The sequence below is a fragment of the Mustela putorius genome, unplaced genomic scaffold (genome assembly GCF_011764305.1).
Source record: "Mustela putorius furo isolate JIRA1106 unplaced genomic scaffold, ASM1176430v1.1 tig00537226_pilon_pilon_pilon, whole genome shotgun sequence".
In the NCBI taxonomy this organism is placed as follows: Eukaryota; Metazoa; Chordata; class Mammalia; order Carnivora; family Mustelidae; genus Mustela; species Mustela putorius.
In genome coordinates this window covers 7,864-14,577 of record NW_025422367.1, presented here as the reverse complement: position 1 = coordinate 14,577, position 6,714 = coordinate 7,864, and the positions used below count along the sequence as shown (strand labels likewise).

Below are 6,714 nucleotides of genomic sequence, written 5' to 3'. Positions count from 1 at the left end.
GGTCATATGATAGTTGTCTTTCTCCACTTGACTTATTTCGCTAAGCATGATACCCTGTAGTTCCATCCACGTTGACGCAAATGGCAAGATTTCATTTCTTTTGATGGCTGCATAGTATTCCATTGTGTATATATACCACCTCTTCTTTATCCATTCATCTGTTGATGGACATCTAGGTTCTTTCCATAGTTTCGCTATTGTAGACATTGCTGCTATAAACATGTGGGTGCATGTGCCCTTTCGGATCACTACGTTTGTATCTTTAGGGTAAATACCCAGTAGTGCTATTGCTGGGTCATAGGGCAGTTCTATTTTCAACATTTTGAGGAACCTCCATGCTGTTTTCCACAGTGGCTGCACCAGCTTTCATTCCCACCAACAGTGTAGGAGGGTTCCCCTTTTCCCAATCCTCACCAGCATCTGTCATTTCCTGACTTGTTAATTTTAGCCATTCTGACTGGTGTGAGGTGATATCTCATTGTGGTTTTGATTTGTATTTCCCTGATGCCGAGTGATATGGAGCACTTTTTCATGTGTCTGTTGGCCACCTGGATGGCTTCTTTGCAGAAATGTCTGTTCATGTCCTCTGCCCATTTCTTGATTGGATTATTTGTTCTTTGGGTGTTGAGTTTGCTAAGTTCTTTATAAATTTTGGTCACTAGTCCTTTATCTGATATGTCGTTTGCAAATATCTTCTCCCATTCTGTTAGTTGTCTTTTGGTTTTGTTAACTGTTTCCTTTGCTGTGCAAAAGCTTTTGATCTTGATAAAATCCCAATAGTTCAGTTTTGCCCTTGATTCCCTTGCCTTTGGCGATGTTCCTAGGAAGATGTTGCTGCGGCTGAGTTCGAAGAGGTTGCTGCTTGTGTTCTCCTCAAGGATTTTGATGGATTCTTTTCTCACATTGAGGTCCTTCATCTATTTTGAGTCTATTTTAGTGTGTGGTGTAAGGAAATGGTCCAATTTCGTTTTTCTGTATGTGGCTGACCTATTTTCCCAACAACATTTATTGAAGAGGCTGTCTTTTTTCCATTGGACATTCTTTCCTGCTTTGTTGAAGATTTGTTGACCATAGAGTTGAGGGTCTATTTCTGGGCTCTCTATTCTGTTCCATTGATCTATGTGTCTGTTTTTGTGCCAGTACCATGCTGTCTTGATGATGAGAGCTTTGGAATAGAGCTTGAAGTCCGGAATTGTGATGCCATCAACTTTGGCTTTCTTTTTCAAATTCCTTTGGCTATTCGAGGTCTTTTCTGGTTCCATATAAATTTTAGGATTATTTGTTCCATTTCTTTGAAAAATATGGATGGTACTTTGTAGGTATTGCATTAAATGTGTAGATTGCTTTAGGTAGCACAGACATTTTCACAATATTTATTCTTCCAATCCAGGAGCATGGAACTTTTTTCCATTTCTTTGTGTCTTCCCCAATTTCTTTCATGAGTACTTTATTGTTCTCTGTGTATAGATTTTTTGCCTCTTTGGTTAGGTTTATTCCTAGGTATCTTATGGTTTGGGGTGCAATTGTAAATGGGATTGACTCCTTAATTTCTCTTTCTTCTGTCTTTGTTGGTGTAGAGAAATGCAACTGATTTCTGTGCATTGATTTTATATCCTGACAATTTACTGAATTCCTGTACAAGTTTTAGCAGTTTTGGAGTGGAGTATTTTGGGTTTTCCACATATAGTATCATATCATCTACGAAAAGTGATAGTTTGACTTCTTTGCTGATTTGGATGCCTTTAATTTCCTTTTGTTGTCTGATTGCTGAGGCTAGGACTTCTAGTACTATGTTGAATAGCAGTGGTGATAATGGACATCCCTTCTATGTTCCTGAAATTAGTGGAAAAGCTTTCAGTTTTTCTCAATTGAGAATGATATTTGTGGTGGGTTTTTCATAGATAGTTTTGATAATATTGAGGTATGTGTGCTCTATCCCTACACTTTGAAGAGTTTTGATCAGGAAGGGATGCTGTATTTTGTCAAATGCTTTTTCAGCATCTATGGAGAGTATCATATGGTTGTTGTTCTTTTTTTACTAATGTATTATATCACATTGATTGATTTGTGGATGTTGAACCAACCTTGCAGCCCTGGAATAAATCCCACTTGGTCATGGTGAATGATCCTTTTACTGTACTGTTGAGTGCTATTAGCTAGTATTTTGGTGAGAATTTTCGCATCTGTGTTCATCAAGGATATTGGTCTGTAGTTCTCTTTTTTGATGGGAACCTTGTCTGGTTTTGGGATCAAGGTGAGCCTGGCCTCATAAAAAGAGTTTGGAAATTTTCCTTCTGTTTCTAGTTTTTGGAATAGTTACAGGGGAATAGGAATTAATTCTTCTTTAAATGTTTGGTAGAATTCTCCCAGGAAGCCGTCTTACCCAGGGCTTTTGTTTGTTTGGTGATTTTTAATAACTGTTTCAATCTCCTTACTGGTTATGGGTCTGTTCAGGCTTTCTATTTCTTCCTGGCTCAGTTGTGGTAGTTTATATGTCTCTAGGAATGCATCCATTTCTTCAAGATTGTCAAATTTGTTGGTGGAGAGTTGCTCATAGGATATTCTTATAATTGTTTTTATTTCTTTGGTGTTAGTTGTGATCTCTCCTCTTTCATTCATGATTTTATTTATTTGGGTCCTTTCTCTTTTCTTTTTGATAATTCTGGCCAGCGGTTTATCAATCGTATTAATTGTTTCAAAGAACCAGCTCCTAGTTTCATTGATTTGTTCTACTGTTTTTTTTTTTTTGTTGTTGTTGTTGTTGTTGTTTCTATTTCATTGATTTCTTCTCTGATCTTTATGATTTCTCTTCTCCTGCTGATTTAGGGTTTCTTTCTTGTTCTTTCTCCATCTCATTTAGGTAGGGTTAGGTTGTGTACCTGAGACCTTTCTTGTTTCTTGAGAAAGGCTTGTACCGCTATATATTTTCCTCTCAGGACTGCCTTTGTTGTGTCCCACAGATTTTGAACCGTTGTGTTTTCATCATCATTTTTTCCATGAATTTTTTCAATTCTTCTTTCATATTTTGGTTGAGCCATTCATGCTTCAGAAGGATGCTGTTTAGTGTCCATGTGTTTGGGTTCTTTCCAAATTTCCTCTTGGGATTGCGTTGCAGCTTCAGAGCATTGTGGTCTGAAAATATGCAGGGAATGATCCCAATCTTTTGATACCAGCTGAGACCTGATTTAGGACAGAGGATGTGATCTATTTTGGAGAATGTTCCATGTGCACTAGAGAAGAATGAGTATTCTGTTCCATTGGGATGAAATGTTCTGCATATATCTGTGATGTCCATTTGGTCCAGTGTGTCATTTAAGGCTTTTATTTCCTTGTTGATCTTTTGCTTGGATTATCTGTCCATTTCAGTGATGGGGGTGTTAATGTGCCCTTCTATTATTGTATTATTGTTAATGTGTTTCTTTGATTTTGTTATTAATTGGTTTATATAGTTGGCTGCTCCCACGTGGGGGCATTGATATTTAAAATTGTTAGATCTTCTTGTTGGACAGACCCTTTGAGTATGATATAGTGTCCTTCCTCATCTCTTATTATAGTCTCTGGCTTAAAATCTAATTGATCTGATATATGGATTGCCACTCCTGCTTTCTTCTGATGTCCATTAGCATGGTAAATTCTTTTCCACTCCCTCACTTTAAATCTGGAGATATCTTTTGGGTTTAAAATTAGTTTCTTGTAGGCAACATATAGATGTTTTTTGTTTTTGTTTTTTTTTTTATCCATTCTGATACCCTGTGTCTTTAATTGTGGCATTTAGCCCATTAACATTCAGGGTAACTATTGAGAGATATGAACTTAGTGCCATTGTATTGCCTGTAAGGATGAATGTTACTGTATATTGTCCTGTTCCTTTCTGACCTACTACTTTTAGGCTCTCTCTTTGCTTAGATGTGCCCTATCAATATTTCCTGTAGAGCTGGTTTGATGTTTGCAAATTCTTTCAGTTTTTGTTTGTCCTGGAAGCTTTTAATCTCTCCTTCTATTTTCAATGATAGCCTAGCTGGATATGGTATTTTTGGCTGCATGTTTTTCTCATTTAGTTCTCTGAAAATATCATGCCAGCTCTTTCTGGTCTGTCAGGTCTCTGTGGATAAGTCTGCTGCCAATCTAATATTTTTACCGTTGTATGCTACAGCCTTCTTTTCCCAGGCTGCTTTCAGGATTTTCTCTTTGTCACTAAACTTGTAAACTTTACTATTAGGTGATGGGGTGTGGACCTATTCTTATTGATTTTGAGGGGTGTTCTCTGCACCTCCTGAAATTTGATGCTTGTTCCCTTTGCCATATTGGGGAAATTCTCTCCAATAATTCTCTCCAGTATACCTTCTGCTCCCCCCTCTCTCTCTTCTTCTTCTGGAATCACAATTATTCTAATGTTGTGTCGTCTTATGGTGTCACTTATCTCTCGAATTCTCCCCTCGTGGTACAGTAGCTGTTTGTCCCTCTTTTCTCAGCTTCTTTATTCTCTGTCATTTGGTCTTCTATATCGCTAATTCTTTCTTCTGCCTCATTTATCTTAGCAGTGAGAGCCTCTATTTTTTATTGCACCTCATTAATAGCTTTTTTTATTTCAACTTTGTTAGATTTTAGTTCTTTTATTTCTCCAGAAAGGGCTTTTATATCTCCCGAGAGGGTTTCTCTATTATCTTCCATGCCTTTTTCAAGCCCACTAGAACCTTGAGAATCATCATTCTGAACTCTAGATCTGACCTATTACCAATGTCTGTATTGATTTGGTCCCTAGCCTTCAGTACTGCCTCTTGTTCTTTTGTGTGTGTGTGTGGTGTATTTTTCCGCATTGTCATTTAGTCCAGATAAGAGCATATGAAGGAGCAAGTAAAATACCAAAAGGGTGGCAACAACCCCATGAAAATATCCTTTCAGATAGTGGTTGATTTTCTGTTTGTAGAATTGCTGTTCTTCTTCTCTTCGATCTGCCGTTGGATTTGTAGACGTTTGCAATCTTTAGATCTAGCTGATCGCCTGCTAGCTGAAGTAGTCTCAGCCTGCTACTTCTCCGCTATCTTGACTCCCAGCCTCCCTTGTGATTATCTTTGAAAGCTACCACGTGCTATTTGGAGTCCGAAAAGCTTGAGGAAACTCCTTGTTCTAGCCCTTTTAGCTCTGTGATATTGAATATTTTCAAACTTGCCTTAACTGGAGATTTCACTGGTAAAAGAGAGGAAATTAATGGATCCTTGTGGTTATCAGTTCAAGTACATTCTCATCTGTAGATTGAAACATGTAGTATTTCAGCCAAATTCTGGCTCCACACTTAGACCTTTGTTAATCCTCTCTTCAAATTTGTTTCTTGTGTTTTCTCCTAGAGATCTGGCAGGAGAACAACAAATAAGCAACTGGAGAATGAGAAACCACACAGAAATAACAGAGTTCATCCTCCTGGGATTGTCAGATGACCCGCAGCTTCAGGGAGTGATCTTCATCTTTTTGTTCATCACCTACATGCTCAGCATCACTGGGAACCTGACCATTATCACCCTTACCCTGCTGGATGCTCACCTCCAGACACCCATGTATTTCTTCCTCAGAAACTTCTCCTTATTAAAGGTTTCATTCACCACTGTCAGCATACCTAAGTTCCTGGGCACCCTGATTACAGGAGATAAAACCATTTCCTTTAATGATTGCATTGCTCAGTTATTTTTTTTTCATTCTTTTGGGAGTCACTGAATTTTACCTCCTGGCTGCCATGTCCTATGACCGTTATATTGCCATCTGCAAACCTCTGCATTACATGACCATCATGAATCCCAGAGTCTGCATACTCCTTGTCTTCTCTTCATGGCTTATTTCATTCTTAATCATATTTCCTGCACTCATGTTGCTCTTAAACCTTAATTACTGTAGATCTAATATTATTGACCATTTTACTTGTGATTATTTTCCCCTGCTGCAACTTTCATGTTCAGACACAAAATTCCTAGAGCTAATGGGATTTTCCTGTGCTGTGTTTACTTTAATGTTCACTTTGGCATTAATATTTCTATCTTACATATATATCATCAGAACAATTTTGAGAATTCCTTCTAATAGTCAGAGGACAAAGGCCTTTTCCACCTGCTCATCCCACATGATTGTTATCTCCATCTCCTATGGCAGCTGCATTTTTATGTATATTAAACCCTCAGCAAAAGACAGAGTGTCTCTGAGCAAGGGTGTTGCTGTGCTAAACACCTCAGTAGCCCCCATGTTAAACCCTTTTATTTACAGTCTAAGGAATGAGCAAGTCAAGCGAGCCTTCATGGACAGGGCAAGGAAGATTGTATTTTTCTCAAGCAAATGAAATACTATGGTACATGAATTAGACACACCCATTGCAGGCAGTTTAAAATACACAAAAATGATGTGCTCGTTTTGGCAGCACATATACTAAAATATGCAAAAATGAAGTCTGAGCAACGTCTCCAATTTAAAAAGCCTTCCTGTCATCCTATTCATTACTTCTTTCTAACAGTTCAAAGCACATTTAATATATTTCCCATTCAATTGATATAACTTCAGATGTCTGTCTGGTTCTCATTCTTCTGAACCCATTGTTAGCTGAAACTTCTTGAACAATAATTATTTTAATTTGGAGAGGTGTACTTTGAGTTTTATTTGGGAAAACAACTATCACCCAGAATGGAAGGGATGTTGTATAATTATTGATATGATATTTTCTTTATTCTATACAGA

The 6,714-nt window shown here is 37.8% G+C and overlaps 1 pseudogene; it reads left to right on the top strand.

Moving 5' to 3' along the window:
* Window positions 1–5,382: 5,382 nt before the first annotated feature.
* LOC123389943 lies at window positions 5,383–6,322 on the top strand (annotated as a pseudogene).
* The last annotated feature ends 392 nt before the right edge of the window (window positions 6,323–6,714 follow it).